The sequence below is a fragment of the Chionomys nivalis genome, chromosome 2 (assembly GCF_950005125.1).
Source record: "Chionomys nivalis chromosome 2, mChiNiv1.1, whole genome shotgun sequence".
Taxonomy (NCBI): Eukaryota; Metazoa; Chordata; class Mammalia; order Rodentia; family Cricetidae; genus Chionomys; species Chionomys nivalis.
This window is the reverse complement of record NC_080087.1, coordinates 30996843-31013654: the sequence shown is the minus strand read 5'-3', so window position 1 is coordinate 31013654 and position 16812 is coordinate 30996843.

Genomic DNA, 16812 nt, shown 5'->3' with positions numbered 1-16812 from the left:
GCTTGGCATGCAAGCATGAGGATCAGAGTTTGATCCCCAGCAGTTATGTGAAAGCCAAGTGTGTCTAGGCTTGCTGGCTAGCCAGCCTGACTCAACGGGTGTGTCCAGCTCCCCGTGAGCGATCCCTGTCTCCATAAACAAGATGGAAAGGTCCGGTTGCACAACACGTGGCCTCCATGTGTACGCATATGCATGTGTACACACACTTCTCCAAGGAGAACATGTGCACCCACACACTCACCTACTCCTACCTGCATCCCCCCAAAAGAAAAGCAATCTGATAATTAATGATTCTTTGGTGGTAAAAGGAAAGAGCTACAAAATTTTAGGCAAAATTTCAAGTTAGAAAACTAGAAAGATCCTCCTGCATAAACAGTCTTGTTGGAATGAGTTATTTCTCTAACCAACCACTGCTAAGACAATCTAATTAATATTGAAGTATAAAAATAAGCCACACCCATATTGTTTATAGGAACCACTTGCCAGTTTAAGGGTAAGAAAACCAACACCATTTCCATAGATTATGTCTTGAAAGCGTAACTGATTTTCTAATAAACCGTCACTGCCAAGGTCGGTACATAGATTCTTCATGACCAGTCCTGATCTCTGTCTCTTTGCTGTTTTCCCAAGGCACCAAGTTCACCAGCCATTTCTAATCTCCCTCCACACCACAGCTCACTCTGCTCTTTCAGGTCCTTAGACATTAGTGTTCTATGCCTGCTGAGTCTTTCAGAATTAAAACACTCTCAATACTCTATCTGTGCATCGTTTGCTGAGTGTCATCTTGTGCTATTTTTAGCAATATTATTATGATATGGTGACATATATCATCAGTGTGGTCTCCATGCCACTGAACATTCATGACTCCAGACAGCTGGGTGGAGTGTGTTGGACTCGCGACTCTCTTCTGATTTTCTTGACTCCTGTGGAGACTAGATCCCTTTGAGTATTAGAAATTGAAAGGACCTCAACAAAGCTGTAAGGGATTGGCAGGGAAGTTTCTGTCAATTGTATGAACTTTAAAGTAAAAACAGGTTGTCTATACTTGTGAACTAACTCTTATACTTTGGTGCCAAATGTGGCCCCATTCATATGCTAAACCTGAGTGCTCAATGTTATATTTGAAAGTGGGGCTTTGGGGAAGTGGTTAGATTATACAGGCCAAGTCTCATGGATGCCGTTGATGTCCCTGGCCCCCTTTTAAAGATCCCGAAGAGATCCATCTTGCCCTTTATCCGAGGAAGATGCTAAGCTGGCAGACTGTGCATTAGGGAATGAGCTGTCACCTGTCACCAGAGCTACTAGTGTCTTGATATTGGACTTTCTCACCCCAGTCTCAAGAGCTGTGAGAAATTAATTACTGTTGTTTAGAACCCCTCCCCCATCTTTAGTGTGTTCTAGCAGTCTGTACTGATGAGGACAGTTGTCCTATAAAAAAGACATCAAGCTCTGCTTCGTCTGAGAAACACCTCAGCAATAAGGAGTCCTGTGTCTGCACTTGGGTCCTTCCAAAAAGAGAATGAGAAACTGAGTCTTACAACCCATGAATCTAAGACAATTTCATTAATGGAAGTTGATTGACTGAATGATATTATAGTAATGGGGGGTTGAGCCCAGGTTTTACAGTTAGGCAAGTGTCCTACCACTGACTGAGATGCAATTTCTTTCTATCTTTTTTTTTAAATATCTATCTATCATCGATCTATCTATCTATCTATCTATCTATCTATCTATCTATCTATCTATCTATTATGTATACAATATTCTGTCTGTTTGTATGCCTACAGGCCAGAGGAGGGCACCAGACCCCATTACAGATAGTTGTGAGCCACCATGTGGTTGCTGGGAATTGAACTCAGGACCTTTGGAAGAGCAGGCAATGCTCTTAACCTCTGAGCCATCTCTCCAGCCCCCTGAGATGCAATTTCAACCCTTTTAAATATTTTTTAAAATTTTGAAACAGTCTTGCTAAGTTGTGTGAGCTGATCTCAAACTTGCAGTTTTGCTGCTTCAGCCTTCAGAGTAGGTGGGGCTACAAGGCATTCACAACTGTGTCTAGTTTTGTTAGGTGCATCTTATAAAATATGGCTGCTACACTGTTTCTAAGAGACATCTGGGATGCAGTTATCTAGGTATAGCAGGATGGTATGTGGTATTTACCTAATCGCCTCAAAGTTAATAATACCAAACGGTATTTAATAATGTTGCAGTTTAGGGCCTGGAAAGATGGCTCGGCAGGTAATATCATTTGGGGGTCTTGCAAAGGACCCATGTTCAGTTCCTACCACCTACATGGGGGCAGCTCAGAACTACCTATAATTCCGTCTCTAGGGCATCTGATGCTCTCATCTGGGTTCTGGGGCACCTGCATCCTATGCATGTGTGTGTGTGTGTGTTAAATACATAATGAAGTAAATATTCTTAAATGTTGTGGTTTTAATTTTATACTTGTAAATATGTCGCTATGCTGCAGAAAGTGAGAAGCCGTTGATAGTGCCACTGGGCACTCACAAAAAGTGCCTTTCTCCAGGAGAACACATGAAGAGCCAGGCCAAGCAGCCTCTGGGATTCCTTCCAGTTCCGTCTTTTAAAGTTGAGGCATTCTGACTTCCCCAGAAAGGATTTTATGTTCAATAAGCCATAAGAAATAAATGTAGAGTAGGAGGGGCCGAAAGCAGCCACTTCTGGGGGCTTATGGGAAAGCAAGTTGCTCAGGTCCGTGACTAACTAGAAACATCTTGACACTAAGGGCATCCTGCCCAGCCTTGCCCAGAAAAAAAAAATCCCAGATGCCCAAGCCCACTCTATTCTTCTAAACAGGAGCAGTCAAGAATCACAGGGCTCTTTTAATGGACAGAAGAGGACACCACATCTTAAGGACTTTGAATATGTCATATGACAAATGCGTGCCTTGTTGGGAACCAAACCGAGCAGGGACCTGCCAGGCTGACAGAATCATGGCGAGGGGCAGACCCCGGACTCACTTGGGCATCTCAGTTGTGGTGAAACAGCTTGAGCCATCAAACCATTATAGGTTGATTTATAGCTTGAAATCACCTGGGTGCGCTTACATGGCACACAGGAGCAGCGTGACCTGCAGATGCTCAGCAGCTGTTTTCATACATATGAAGGAAGAACAGCCTATGATAAGTGGCAGGTCCATGTTGTAAACTCATTACTCAATGAAGAAATACCTTAATAGGGAAGAAGCAACACGACACAAAACACACCCCTTAGCCCTGAGTGAGTTTGCTTCTGCAGAAAACAAGGTTAAAAGGAGCTCGGGTAGGACAAGGACTAGAGGAAGACTGGCTCATTTCAGGAAGGAAAAGTCCTAATGACTGCATCCTAATGGCCAAAGAACAGATCAGGCGCAACCGCTTTTGAGTGGGTTATCTGAAACACTGGCCTGACTTCAGCATGCCGGAAATGAAGATGCTTTCTGTCTCAAACTGTCAACCATTTACCTTGAACTATATTAGCTGTTTTCTCTTCCTTCCCCACCTAATTGCATACGAAGTACTTTGAAAGGTAAGTCCTCCAAACATCACCTTATGACTCAGTACTTACCTAGGAAAAGAGACATGCACTTCCTAGTTGCCTAGCTGCACGCTTTGGTGCTAACATCCCTTCCTTTGAACTAGATTTTCTTCTAGCCACCATCCCTGCTGCTATTTCTCTGAGTACTCTCTGTTGTACTCGTGCGTGCCTCAGTTTCTCCGAACTGTCCACTCTATAGGACACTGCCACTTGCTATATCTCACTGGCCTCTAATGATAGTTGCCATGAGCAGGGCAGAGAGGTTCTGGACACACACTGGTGCCTATGCCTAGATGACCGAGTATTAGCCACACATCTAAGTGAGTTACTTAACTTCCTATCTCCATTTCTTCTCTCGCAACAGTGGAACAGTCAGCCCACCTCATAGGCTTGTTCCAATCATGGCAAAGCATGGCACAAAGAGAGCTAGATAAAATAATTGTTAGCTTGGCATCATGCTTCATAGTAACTCTACTCGTTTTGTAGCAGGTTGGCGGAAGCCCAGGGGGGCTGGAGGAGTTGCTCAGAGTAATTCAGTTACTTGGCAGATGCATAAGCCCCAGAGTCCTTGGCAGGGCTTCTCTTTTCTAGGACACCCACCCACTGCCTTCAGAAAATGCCCCAAAGAACAGCATTGCGGAAGCAAGGATTACATGATCGCTCTGTTTTGCATGTTATGGACGGTAGCTTCTAAGGACAGCAGAAAGCCAATGAGGGGTTTCTGGGCTTTTGGTGGCTGTAATTCAAGCTTTGCACATCTCTGCTTCCATGGGACCTTGCAGAGTTCTCTTGTCTTCCTGTAAGTGCCTCAATCCAGCCTAATTCCAAAGTGGCTGGGTCATGAGAGCTTCAAGTAGTATCTAGGAAGATACCATTTCCAAATATCATATTGTGGGATTGTTGATGACCTGAATTTTCAGATATTTGTTGCACGAATTATAACAACTCAGAGACAGATATCTGATCTTCAAGCTAAAGATCAGAAAACAGAGCAGCAAATCACTAGAGAGAATCACTTCTATCTCTACCAAATCTTCCAACTGAATGGGTGAGATCCTGTCTCCACGAATCCTCAGACTCCAGACTCCAGTGAGTTCCTGTGTCTTATCTTTTATATTCCTCTCTCAGCCCAGCCATATATCACTCCTGTCTCTACCTCCCTAGTGCTGGGTATTAAAGGTGTGTGACTCCCAAACACCGGGATTAAAGGTGTGATACACTACCACCTGGTTCTGTTTCTGGATCCATCTTGTGTAGCCCAGGGTAGCCTTGAACTCACAGAGATCCATCTGCCTGTCTCCAGAGTCTTGTGATTAAAGGTCTGGGCCTGTAGTAGGAGCGGCGGGCTGCGTTCCCGCCCAGCTCCCACACAGCTAGCTTTATACCCGAAATAACAACACACAAATTGTATTCTCTTAAACACTGCCTGGTCCATTAGTTTCAGCCTCTTATTGGCTAATTCTCACATCTTGCTTTAACCCATATTTAGTAATCTGTGTAGCACCACACGGTGGTGGCTTACCAGGAAGGATCTTAACCAGCATCCATCTTGGAGAGAGAGCTATGCCGTCTGACCCCATGACAGCTGCCTCACTGCCTTCTTCCCAGCATTCTGTTCTTTTTACTCCGCCTACCCAATTTTCTGTCCTATCAAAGGGCCAAGACAGTTTCTTTATTAACCAATGAAAGTAACACATAGACAGATGACCCTCCTCCATCATGGGCCACCACTCCCTGGCCCGTGTGGCTGACTAGTGTGACTGCTTTGTTCTCTAATCTCCAGGAAAGCTTTATTTATTAAAACATAAATAATATACCAGTATAGATATTAGTATCAGCAGATCTGCTGCTGTATTGACAGAGTTAGAACTTTTCCAGGAACAGGGTGGAAACTGGATCAATAAGCCACCCACTTCATACTTATTCATTAAAATTAGCACGGCCTTTCAGGAACTGTGTTGAAACAGGAAGTGGGAAACAGCACCTTTATTAAAAAACCGCATCTTAACATGTGTGCCTTCTCATAACTGTTTGTGGTTTGATTCAGTGCTGCAGAGGGCTGCAGACCACAGTGGCTTGTGGAGTCTACCAATGACCTTGAGGTCAGTCTCTACCCACAGAGGTCCTCACTCCTACCCACTCCACAGCCACCAGTTTCAGAGAGAGCATCCTTTCTACGATGTTGCCGTGGTTTTGCTCAGATGTGTTTTGTAAGTAGGAAATGTATGGGAAGAAGAATATCAGTACCTGGGGATTTAGAGAAAGGATTCACTTAGTGTGGGACTTACCCTGCCCCCTCCCTTTTGCTAATATTTAAATGAAAAAAGATTAGATGTATATTGAATTGTTAATATTTGATGCAATACATAGGAAACAGTTTTGGTTATTTGCTGAATTTTAATGCATTTCCCCCAAAGCATTTAATGGTTCTTTTTCTATTAAAATACATTTGTCTTCTGTTGCCTCTTTCCTACTCAAGCAGGAACGTGATGTGGTGCATTCTCTCAGTTACATTTGCACCACGGCGACAGGAACGCCTGACAGAAAAGGTTAGGAGAGAAAAGCATTACTTAGATCAAGATCTCAGAGACTGTCCGATTAGAAACCTCTAATTCAGAAGGCTTGAGGGAGCTAGGGGCAGCTCTGCTGTGGAGGCAGAAACCTGAGGCAACAGCTGCCCACCTGGCATGGACCAGGAAGTGGAAACTGCAGGCCAGAAGCAGGGACAGTCATGCAGCCCACCTCTAGTGATCTGCTTCTGCTAGCAGAGCCCACATCGTAAAGGCTCTAAGACCCTTAGAGCAGGCCTACAACCTGGGAGGAATATTCCAGGCACGAGTGAGACATTTCAGATTCAAACTGCCTCATCCCCACGTTATATTAAGGCTTTTCCTACAGGGGCCAATGATGCCCTTGGACTAGCGAACTGTCTTGTTCTGCATGTCTAAGGAAACTCTTCCCTTCACTTCTGGCATTGGCTCCCTAAGTTTTCTGTCTTTCTCTGGAGACTACACGAAGAAAGGGTCTTTTTCTTGTTCAATTAAGAGCCTGGAAGAGTTCCTACATATATAAATGATTGACACTAAATGAGTGAATGGATGGGTAATGGGATTATTTAAAAATCACAATGAGGACTGGGTGGTGGTGGTGCATGCCTTTAATCCCAGCACTTGGGAGGCAGAGGCAGGCGGATCTCTTTGAGTTCAAGGCCAGCCTGGTCTACAAGAGCTAGTTCCAGGACAGGAACCAAAAGCTACGAAGAAACCCTGTCTCGAAAAAAAAAAAAATCACAATGAGGAAGGATATATTTAAATCTGGGAGAACTCAAAGTGGATACATAGGACATTGCACTGATTTCATTTTCTGCAATCTGACCAACTCAAATTTCTCATTTTCCTGCACATGCAATTTTATTTTGCACTTAAAGTCTATGAACTATTTTTTTTTAAAATAATACCATGTTTAGGAACACTTAGGAAGTAATTTAGCCGACACTTTGCAATATATATGAGGGAGAGCTGGGTTGGAATAAAACGGGTCGTTTTGCCTCCCTCATATTTGGAGCAGTTAACTGCAGAGATGGGAGGCAGAGGTCTGAGGAGAGAGTTTCCCTGATGCAGGAGGTTAAATACTATCAATCTTTGTTGAGAGCCTGCGGTGGCTGTCCTCCATGTTTATGATACAGAAAGCGTAAGAGAAAACCTCGTATCTGCTCTTAGCTTTTTCAGTGCAGCCTTCCAGGTCTGACACTTGCAGAAACTTCCCGTCAGTAGTGGACACAGACCACTAGCGGTGCTGAACAGGAAGGACTGCTGTGTGTGCAGCTGGAAAAACCTCCCTGGGGAAGCCGCGCCAAGCCTGCACATCTTGTCATCTCCGAGTGTGCGGTAGAGTTGTGAGTTGGATTGTATTGCCCAAGAGAAATAACTGAAATTCTAATGCCCCACTCCTGCTCCCAACACCAGTACCTCAAAATCTGCCTTTATTTGAAAACATGGCCTTTACAGTCAATGGGCTGGGTTGAAATCCTTAAAAAAAAAAAAAAAAAAAAAAAAGTGCGGGGGAGAGACTTGAACAAAGAGGCAGACACACATGGCTTCCAAGAAGGCCATGCAAAGGGACACAGAGATGTGACCTTTTGGAGAAGAGATAAGACAGGCCAATGATGGGGCAGCATGCCTACAGGTGTAGCAATACCAGATACTGTTAGCAGCTGAAAGCAGAGGGCGAGCCATGCAACAGAGCCCAGCCACTGCTTAGGAAGGTGCCAGCCCTAGCACCGGACTTCCGGTTTCCATAACCGTGAGCAATAAAGTTACGTGATTTGAATCCGCCCAGCTTGTGGTACTTTGTTGTGACAGTCCTATAAACATCAATGCAGCTATGTTCTTCCTCAGAAGGAATACCCAGCTTATTTAAGAGAATTCTGCAAGATCTGCTGGGCCACCTGCAAGTAAGAAGGCGGAGCCTGATGTAGGAAGGACGGTTGCTTAGGGAAGGCGGAGCTTTAAGTAGTGGAACCGTGAACGAATGCTGAATGCCGAAAATCTCCATTGTCAACAAAACATGTTTGCTCTTTAGCTGTGTGGAGGGAGACTCTGACTCCCGTCCAAGAGAAAACTGGAATGTGCCCGCGAGGAAATGAAGCGTGTCTGGGACAAGTGTGGACAAGATGGAGTGTTCATTTTCATATTCTCTGGTTCAAGCAGAACGGGCATCAGATTAGGTAGTGGGCAGAGTGAGGAAAGATATTGGTAGTGGGCAGAGTGAGGAAAGTAGCCACCTTGGTGGGTGTGATCACCACCCTCAAAGAGCAGGGAGAATGCTGTACAGATAGTGTTTAAAAATCAATTAAAATTCCCTCTCCTGGAGAGCACCTTGGTTGTACTAACAGCCCACCCTCGACTAGAGAAGACATTAAACCACACTTTCTTTCTCTATACCCCAAGAGGAAGCAGGAAGCTGCCTCGGACAGACAAGTGAAACTGTACTAGTAAGAAATTCTGAATCTGGTCACAGTTTGCCTCACAGAAGACAAAAGAGATGAGAAGAGGGCCCTTGAAGGCCTTGGGAATGACGGATAATGCAAGGAGAATCTATCTAACTTCCATGTTTAGTAAGGAAGCCAGCTCATCAGGCTCTGGAGGGAGCCAGCCCAAGAAGTCACCATTGTGCTGGAAGACATCATGAAAATAGCACAGAGAGGGGACCGGGCACAAATACAATGTAGGAGGCTGTGAGCAGAGAATAAAGAAGAAGCTGACTCGCCGCAGCTACATCCTGATCCAAACTCAATTTTCTTATCCTGTGAACCTTTTCAGCTCAAAATAAATGCACACAATGGTTGAAAACAGCAAGAAGCAAGTGTGGTGTGGTTTATGGAAGGACTTTTTAGTAGCTGGTGGGGCATTTTGACTATCTGGGTGCAGGTAGCGAGTTTCCCGTGGTGAGAAGTGCTCAGGTAGAAGACAGGTAAGCAGTTACCCTGGACCCATGATGCAATGGGTAATTCAAAGAAGTAGCAGTTGGGATGACCAGTAAGTCCTGTGGAGTCTGTCTCCACGTTGGAGACTAAGGAATTACCTTCCCGCGAGTGAGAGTCACATTGAGGTCACAGTAAGACTGGGCAAGTTTAGCACGGATGGGGGAGGGGCATTCAAGTAGAGGGGCCTGCAAGTATGGATCCTGGACATTTGACTTGCTCTGGGAACCGGGAAAAGACCTGAAGAGACTGGAGAAAGAGGAGGGAGCAAGTCACACAGAACACTGTGGGATTCAGAAAATTCCAAAAGCATTGGAAGCCTCTGAGGAATTTTGAATAGAGACATGTCCTCAAAAATGATTGTTTTTCAGTCTCTTATAGGCTTAAGGTATGTCTATATAATGTTGGCCATTATATACAAACTCTGTTTTATATCAAACATCATTCTGGAGCTCCTTATTCTCATTGAGATACAGAAATGGTACATGGCAATAAAGACACAGCATTATCTACAGGACCCAGTTTGATAGGCCATAGGGATAAACTGTCTGGTAAACCTCTGTCCAGAGAGCCCGGAGAGTAAATAACCAGATTACACCAGCCTTGGAGAACAGCAGACACACTCAGAACTCCTGTAATAGTTCATCTTAAACAAAACATCAAGATCTGTAGAAAATGTTGGAGCTGCATGAAATGCTGTTCAGTTCTCCTTGGTGTTTTGGCATGATATACCCTTATACTGCTGTGCACTCTGAACTTTTGTGCAAAAGAAAAAGTTTTAAAAAAGTTAAAGTGTTATCTGCCCATGAGTGGCTTCTCATATAACTTTTATAAGTCCACATTCCTGTCGACCACCTAAGCAATTAGGTGTAGGAGTGGCATCTAGGCACTAATCCACCTCCTAGCTGGTTTTCCTAGTAACCCTTAGAGTGTCTGTGAAGGACAGTCCCATGTTAAACACCGAGAAAGTTTCTGGGTCTCATGGATCAAGAGGCATGTTTCTTTGAATGTGTGTTTGCTTGCAAATTTTGCTTTGAAGTTAGAAATATTACTGCTTTCTAATGTCCTTCTCTTTGACCAAATTTTATTTCTCTGATTAAAAGCAAACAAATTCAGTAGGCTGGCTCTATTGCATGCACTATATGTGGAGATCTTCCCTTAATCATTCACACAATATACATATGTACATTCATATATATACACGCACAGAGATATACATATGTACATTCATATATATGTATATACACGCGTGCACGCATGCACGCGCGCGCACACACACACACTCTCACACACAGAGTCTCTCATTCCCCTTGATGCCTCTACTTAAAATCTTTTGTAATAAACTTCAACTGTGCTTTAAAAACCAAAACCAGATTTATATCAGCAATGTTTGAGATAAGTCTCTTTACATTTGCTTATCTGGGATTATTAAAATACAATCATATATTTTCATAAATTTAGAAATCAGCAAAGAAACTTTTTGTCTAGAATAGACCGTCCAGCGGTCGTTCTGAGGCCAGCGTGCAAGTTTCTTGTCTCTGGAAGCAACGCTGCACTTCCCGTTTTCTCAGATTGTAGCCTCATGGACAACTGTCATCCCCACTCGTTGTTCAGTGCCAGGCTAATCGGCACAGTTGCCAGGGTCAATTTAATGTGAACTGCAATCGGTACTTTGGGAAACCTTGTGGCTGTTTCTTTAATTAAAAACTTAAGGGGGGGGGTGGCGTGTGAGATATCTTGTTTTATTAAAAGTATGTTTTTATATGGAAGAAATACAAAAAAGAAAAAAAAACTTTCTTTAGCAAATCATGTTATTGTTCTCAATCACAGCGGTTACGGTTTAAACTTTTAAACAACACTTCTGAAAAAGTGTTTTCTTTTGCCACTTCTGAAAACTCAGAGAACATATCTGTACAAGTCGCGATTGCGGAGGGAAGATTGTTCCCAGAAGAGCAGGATGTGGCTTTCCCTTTGGAGCTGATCTTTGGTTTTTCCAAGCTCTGACTTGACCTTCCAGGGGCAGCTCGGTCTGGGAGTCTTGGACCTCGCCCCTCGACGTCATGGTCAAGGCTTCATGGACCCCTCTACCCCTCTATACTTCTCTACCCCCAGCTCGGATCAAGCAAGTCAGAGCCCAGTCCGAGAGCACTGGAGGCCAAGTTAATCTCCCGGCGAGGATCCCTCCAGCTCCCACCACGTGGTCTTCACCCCCGCCCCGGCGGCGCCACCTTCCTACCTGCCCGTCCCGAAGCGGCCAGCAGCAGCAGCAGCAACAGAGGGAGCAGCAGCCGCGGCAGTGCCGGGCGACCCGGTGCCGGGGTCCCGGGAGCGCGCATGGGCAATCAGCTGGGGTCACATCTCGGGGAACGCTGAGAGACCTCTCCAGGGCTCCTCTCTACAGGCGGGACCAAGGGCGATGGAGCCCAGAATCCGGGCGCACACGTTGCTTTCCCCACAGGGTGTTCCCGCGCGCGGGGACCTCTTTCTGGGTTTCAGTTCTGAGTCCACAGGCTTCAAGGACTGATAGAGATCGGTACAGGTAAAGCCTCACCCCGGTACACCATAGTCTTATCTCTCACTTAAAACGTCAGATTTCATCCCGGAAGAAGATGCTCGAAGAGTGCAATAGATATTTCTCAACATGTCGACTTGCCTTAACCTTGTTCGGGATTTCCTTCCACCCCCGCCACCAGAAGTCAGGAGTCTTTGCACTTTACCGAGAGCGGGGTAACCTTACAAAATCCAACATCTGGCCTGAAGTCTCCCAAGCCTGTGAGAGGTGGTCCCCCAACTAAGAGAGAAAGAAAGGGCACAGCATTGAAACGGTGAGAAAACTCTATAAACAAATCTCACCAGCGGTCCTTTCCAGGTAGTTTTAAATATTTAGCAGGACATAAAAACCAACAAATTAACCCTGTGCTTCAGGCACGTTCTCTCTCTCCTCCTTAATTTCTTGTCGCAAATCCACAAATAAAGAGAAATGACTTTAAAATCGCATCATCTACACTTAGGAAGAAAGGAGCCTCAACAATTGAAACAAACCAAACCAAACAAACCCCTTTTTGGTGGCGAAGGTAGCTAGAAATGCAACCATTTTCGAAGCGTCTTAAAGTCCTGCTTTCTTCAGTCTCAAAGAGACAGCATCCGTTGTTGGGTTGTCTGATTACATGGCTTCTGAAGGTTCAAGTCGGTTCAGTGTGTCAGCTGTGCGTCTAGGTCCCACCGGTAGGGGGCACTATAGGAGGAAGAACGGAACTTGTTTGCGGTTCGTTTGTTGTTTTCTTCGTAATTCCTCTCCCGGTCTTTATCCTAGCAAAAGCAATTTAGTTCTAGCAGGCTTTGGTCTTAGTTTCCAACTTCTTTGTGTACTCGAAGACTCTGCCTCATTGTCCAGACCCAGTTCTCATGGGTCCGAATCTTCTTTTTGTGATGTCCCTTTACCACGTACAGAGTCCTTAGGTCCTCCCTTTGTTTCTACAGCCCTAAGAGTGAAAGTTGCAATGCAGTCAGTTGCTACTCACTTTCCATCTTAGCGTTCCTTTCCAGCTTTTAGTTCTCTGACATCTGCCTGTTAAGATAATCATTGTGTTTCTCACCCTCCCTCCAAAAACCGAGCACTTACTAATTCATATGCAATTTCTGAAAACTCTAAATACTTGATTTTTATATCAGTGTTAGAACTTGTACAAATTTCTGTTTAAATATGACTCATCCATAGCCTAAAAGGGGCTATCTCAAGCAGACCTATACCTGGCCCTTTCTTAACATGAACACTGGTATTTCTTGGGCACCCTGTCTTCTTAGGCTAGAGGCTGGGAGACAGCTAGATCCTGCCCTTTCTGGTGGTCCTCTCTAGAAGTTCTTGTGGGTGGCCAATGCAAGGGTCACTTGTAAGAAATGACCTTTCCATAGCAAGGAACGACTCAGTGCATCTCCAGGAAGGCTGAGTAAGCCCCAGGACTTACTAGGTTCGGACTCAGTGATGTTTCCCTCACACTGAAATAGAGTTCAATATCTTATTTTTGCTTGTCAGCAAGAACTCACCTTAGGACACTTCCTTGATATCTCTATGTATTTTTGTGGTGCTGGATCTTATATTCTAACCTCCCACCATAAGCTGTTAATTCCAGGTAGGGCAGTCCTTCCCAGGATAAGTAAACTCCAGTGTATCCTCCAAAGGTCTGTGAAGTAATGTAATCACATAGGTATTTTCTATTACTTATCTATATTACTGCACCATTGCCACCATTAATCATGTTGAAATCTTAGCTTATGGAGCCTATTTGACTAGGAGTTTTTGGATTTTCTAGTTAAACAAATAAAAAATAAACCAGTATAGCACCTCACTATTCTCGCCTTTAAGCACTAACAACAACAACAACAACAATAACACACACACACACACCAAATCACACATTTTCCTAGTCCACTTTAAGTCCTAAATATTTTCTAGGTATGCTGCTTAGCTCTGGTGACTTGACACAAACTAGCATCACACAAACTTGGAAGAGAGTCTCCATCAGGAATTGTCTACATTGGGTTGACCCGTGGGCCTATCTGTCTGGGATTGCCTTATGTTAGTTGATGTGAATGACTGAAGCCATTATGGCCAACACTCTTCCCTAGGCAGAAGGCTCTGCCCTGTGAGAGTGTAGAAGTTGAGCTGGCACAAGCAAGGGTACATCTCTTGGTTGTGGATGTGGTGTAACGAGCCAGTGGAAGTTTCTGCCTTGGCTTTGAACCTTAGCCTTCAGTCATAAGCTGAAATAATGCCACCCAGCTGCTTTTGCCAGGGTACTTGGTCTCAGAAGCTGAAACGAAACTAGAGCAACGGTGTGATATATAGTATTGATACTATGAAATTAGTGGGTTCTTCACACAGACACTGGAGAGGCTGTGTTAAGATTTTGACATGAGCTGCTTCTTTTAATGCCTACAATCCCGTGAATTAATCATATTACCTGAGTATCAAAGAAAGAAGACAGGCTTGGACAGGTTGTTCTTTTAGAGGAAGAGAAGTGGAGCTGGAGTTCTGATCGCTCTCACATGCCTTTAATGCTTTCCTGGTCTGCCTCTTACTTTAAGAAAAAAAGGAAATAACTTTGAGGTGTGAACTGTGGATTAACAGGACAATTAAAATGCATGCTTGTTAACTTTTGGTTTCTAGGTCATTAACTACCTAGTGAATAGGAGAAAAGATGCTTGCTCCTGAGAATCAAGTAGAGTCAGAGGCAGGTCTGTACAAACACGGCTGCTTTTAAAGCGCACTTGAATGGGTGGCAGTTACGGGAGAAACTGGGCGAGATGTCCTTCTTTGTAACAGGTTGAGAGTGGGAGGCGCAAGCAGAAAAGAGAGCCCTGGGAAGGGGGCGCAGTAAACACCTGGGCCTTATGTTGTGATTCCTAAGATGTTTCTAGTGATCCTGTCATCCTGCGTGGGTATCTAGAGTTCTGGCAATTTCTTCACATTACACCATCAACTTAAATGCTAGCTTTGTCTAATATCTAAAATCCTATGCAACCCCATCCTACCAACTCTTCCAGAAAACCGTTTTATTTAATCACTTTTTAAAGAAATAGATTATGCTTTAAAAAGAGTAATTCTTGGATATGTTTGGCAGCAGAGCTCTTGATCAGCTTTTATAAGACCTTGGGTTCAACACCCAGTCCTGGAAACAGTTGTAACCTGGAGCATAGTGTACAAAGGGGGAAATGAACAGAACAGATGTTGAAGCTCTCCGAATCATCACAAAGTGAACGTACTGGCAACCATCACAGAAGCCTCGGGAGCGGAATGATGTTCCTGCGCCAGATGCTCAGCTAGCCCCTTTCAGTGTATCCTCTCACCTCTGGCTTTTCACTTAGCACTACCCTTACAGATGTTATCCATGCTGAAGTTGGAAAGATGGCTCACTGGTTAAGAGCGCTTTCTGCTCTTTCAGAGGACCCACGTTTAGTTCCCAGCATGGCAGCTCACAGCTCCATGGCACCCTCTTCTGGCCTCTATGGGCACCAGGCATGTGTGTGGTGCACACACATACAGGCAGGCAAGCATTCATATGTGCAAAATAAAAATAAATAAATCTTAAAAATTTGCTTATAACTATAGAATTATCCATTTTATGACTTTCCATCAAGTTACAAATTCATTAAGTTTTTTTTTTCTAGTTTGGGTCTTTTGGTCATTGTACTCTTTTGAGCATTATTGCAAATGCCACTTACATATATATGTATGTGTATTTCTATTATCTGTACAGTTAGTGATGCAATTTTAGGGCTGTAGGCTAGATGCATTTCTAACTTAAATGCTTTGTGCCAAACTAGGTTTCCAAACAAATCGTACCAGTTTGCATTCTTACAGTTATGGGAGACAGTTTGTCCACAATTTTGCCAGAATATCCTGTCTCCTTCATAACTGTGGTATTCACTGTGGGTTCATTTGCACTTTTCTGATGATTAACATCACTGAGAATGTTTTAAAGTTTTTCTTTTGACAGTAGCATACCTGTATACATTACAAATGTGTTAGCCGTTTGGATTGTGATGCTGAATGTTGCTTGCCATCTCAACCAGATCCCCAGGACACTGACCTCTAAGGACAACCAGTGAGGGGATTTGCAGAGATTTAACTGGAGAGGGAAGACCTACCCTGAAAGTGGGTGGTATCAACCTGTGTGGTAGGGTTCCTGACTGAATAAAAATAGAGACGATCAGCTGTGTGCCAGTAGACACGGTGTGGGTGTGCCCAGCCGCCTTAAGTCCCTGCCGTGGTGGACTGGTGGACCATGCCCTCAAACCATGAGCCAGAACAGATTCCTCCTTCTTTGTCGCTTTTGTCGGGTATTTTGCCACAAGAATGCAAAAAGCAATGATAATGTTGGAAATGTTTTTTCATGAGGGATTCGCTTGGCTTCTTTTTTCAGTTAGATCATCTTATTGTATTACTATTTATTTACTGTATAAGTGGATGTGGGGGCGGGGGAGTGTACATCTGTGTGATGTATGTGTGTTCAAGTGCAAAGATTCTATTGAATGGAGAAGGCAGACATGAAAGAACACTGACCACCGTTTGATCCTGTTCATAGGAAAGCCAAGAACAGCTGGAACAGACCAAGTGGTGAAAGAAATCAAAACAGTGACTTCCGGTGTGATGGGGCTGTATATGAATTATGAGGAACTTTCTGGAATCTGCAAACAGCCTGCATTTTGATGTAAGACTGGCAACATGTTTGTGTATATATGAAAATATTGAAATTAGTATACATTCAGATAGATAATATAACTACCTATCTTATATCTTAATTTAAAATAAAAAACTAATTTTAGCTGGTTGTTTTTTAGGAACTGAAAAAGGATCCTAAAATTTAAAGGAAAATGAAAAGAGTAAAAAAAATCACTAAAGGACTTAAATGAGAACAAGGTGGAAGTAATTGTTCTGTTGGCAAAAAAGACAAAGTATTGTGTTAGTATATTAGTATATTGCATATTAACATAGTAGTGTATAAATAGATTAATGGGACAGAATATTGCCCATAAACAAACCTACCCATTAATTAGAATGTCTTTGTGATTCATTCACACTTTTATCTTCTTTTTATTGTTAGTGTGTTTCATAAGCTTTTTTTTTTTCTTTTTATAATAGAGTGTGTCATGCTATTTTCCAGACTAGTCTCCAATGTATGGTCCTCCTGTCTCAGCTTCTTATGTGCCTGCATCACAGACATGTGCCTCCTTTTCCAGCTTCCACAATTTTCTTTTCTTCTCTGGGTCAGGGTCTCACTGTATACCCA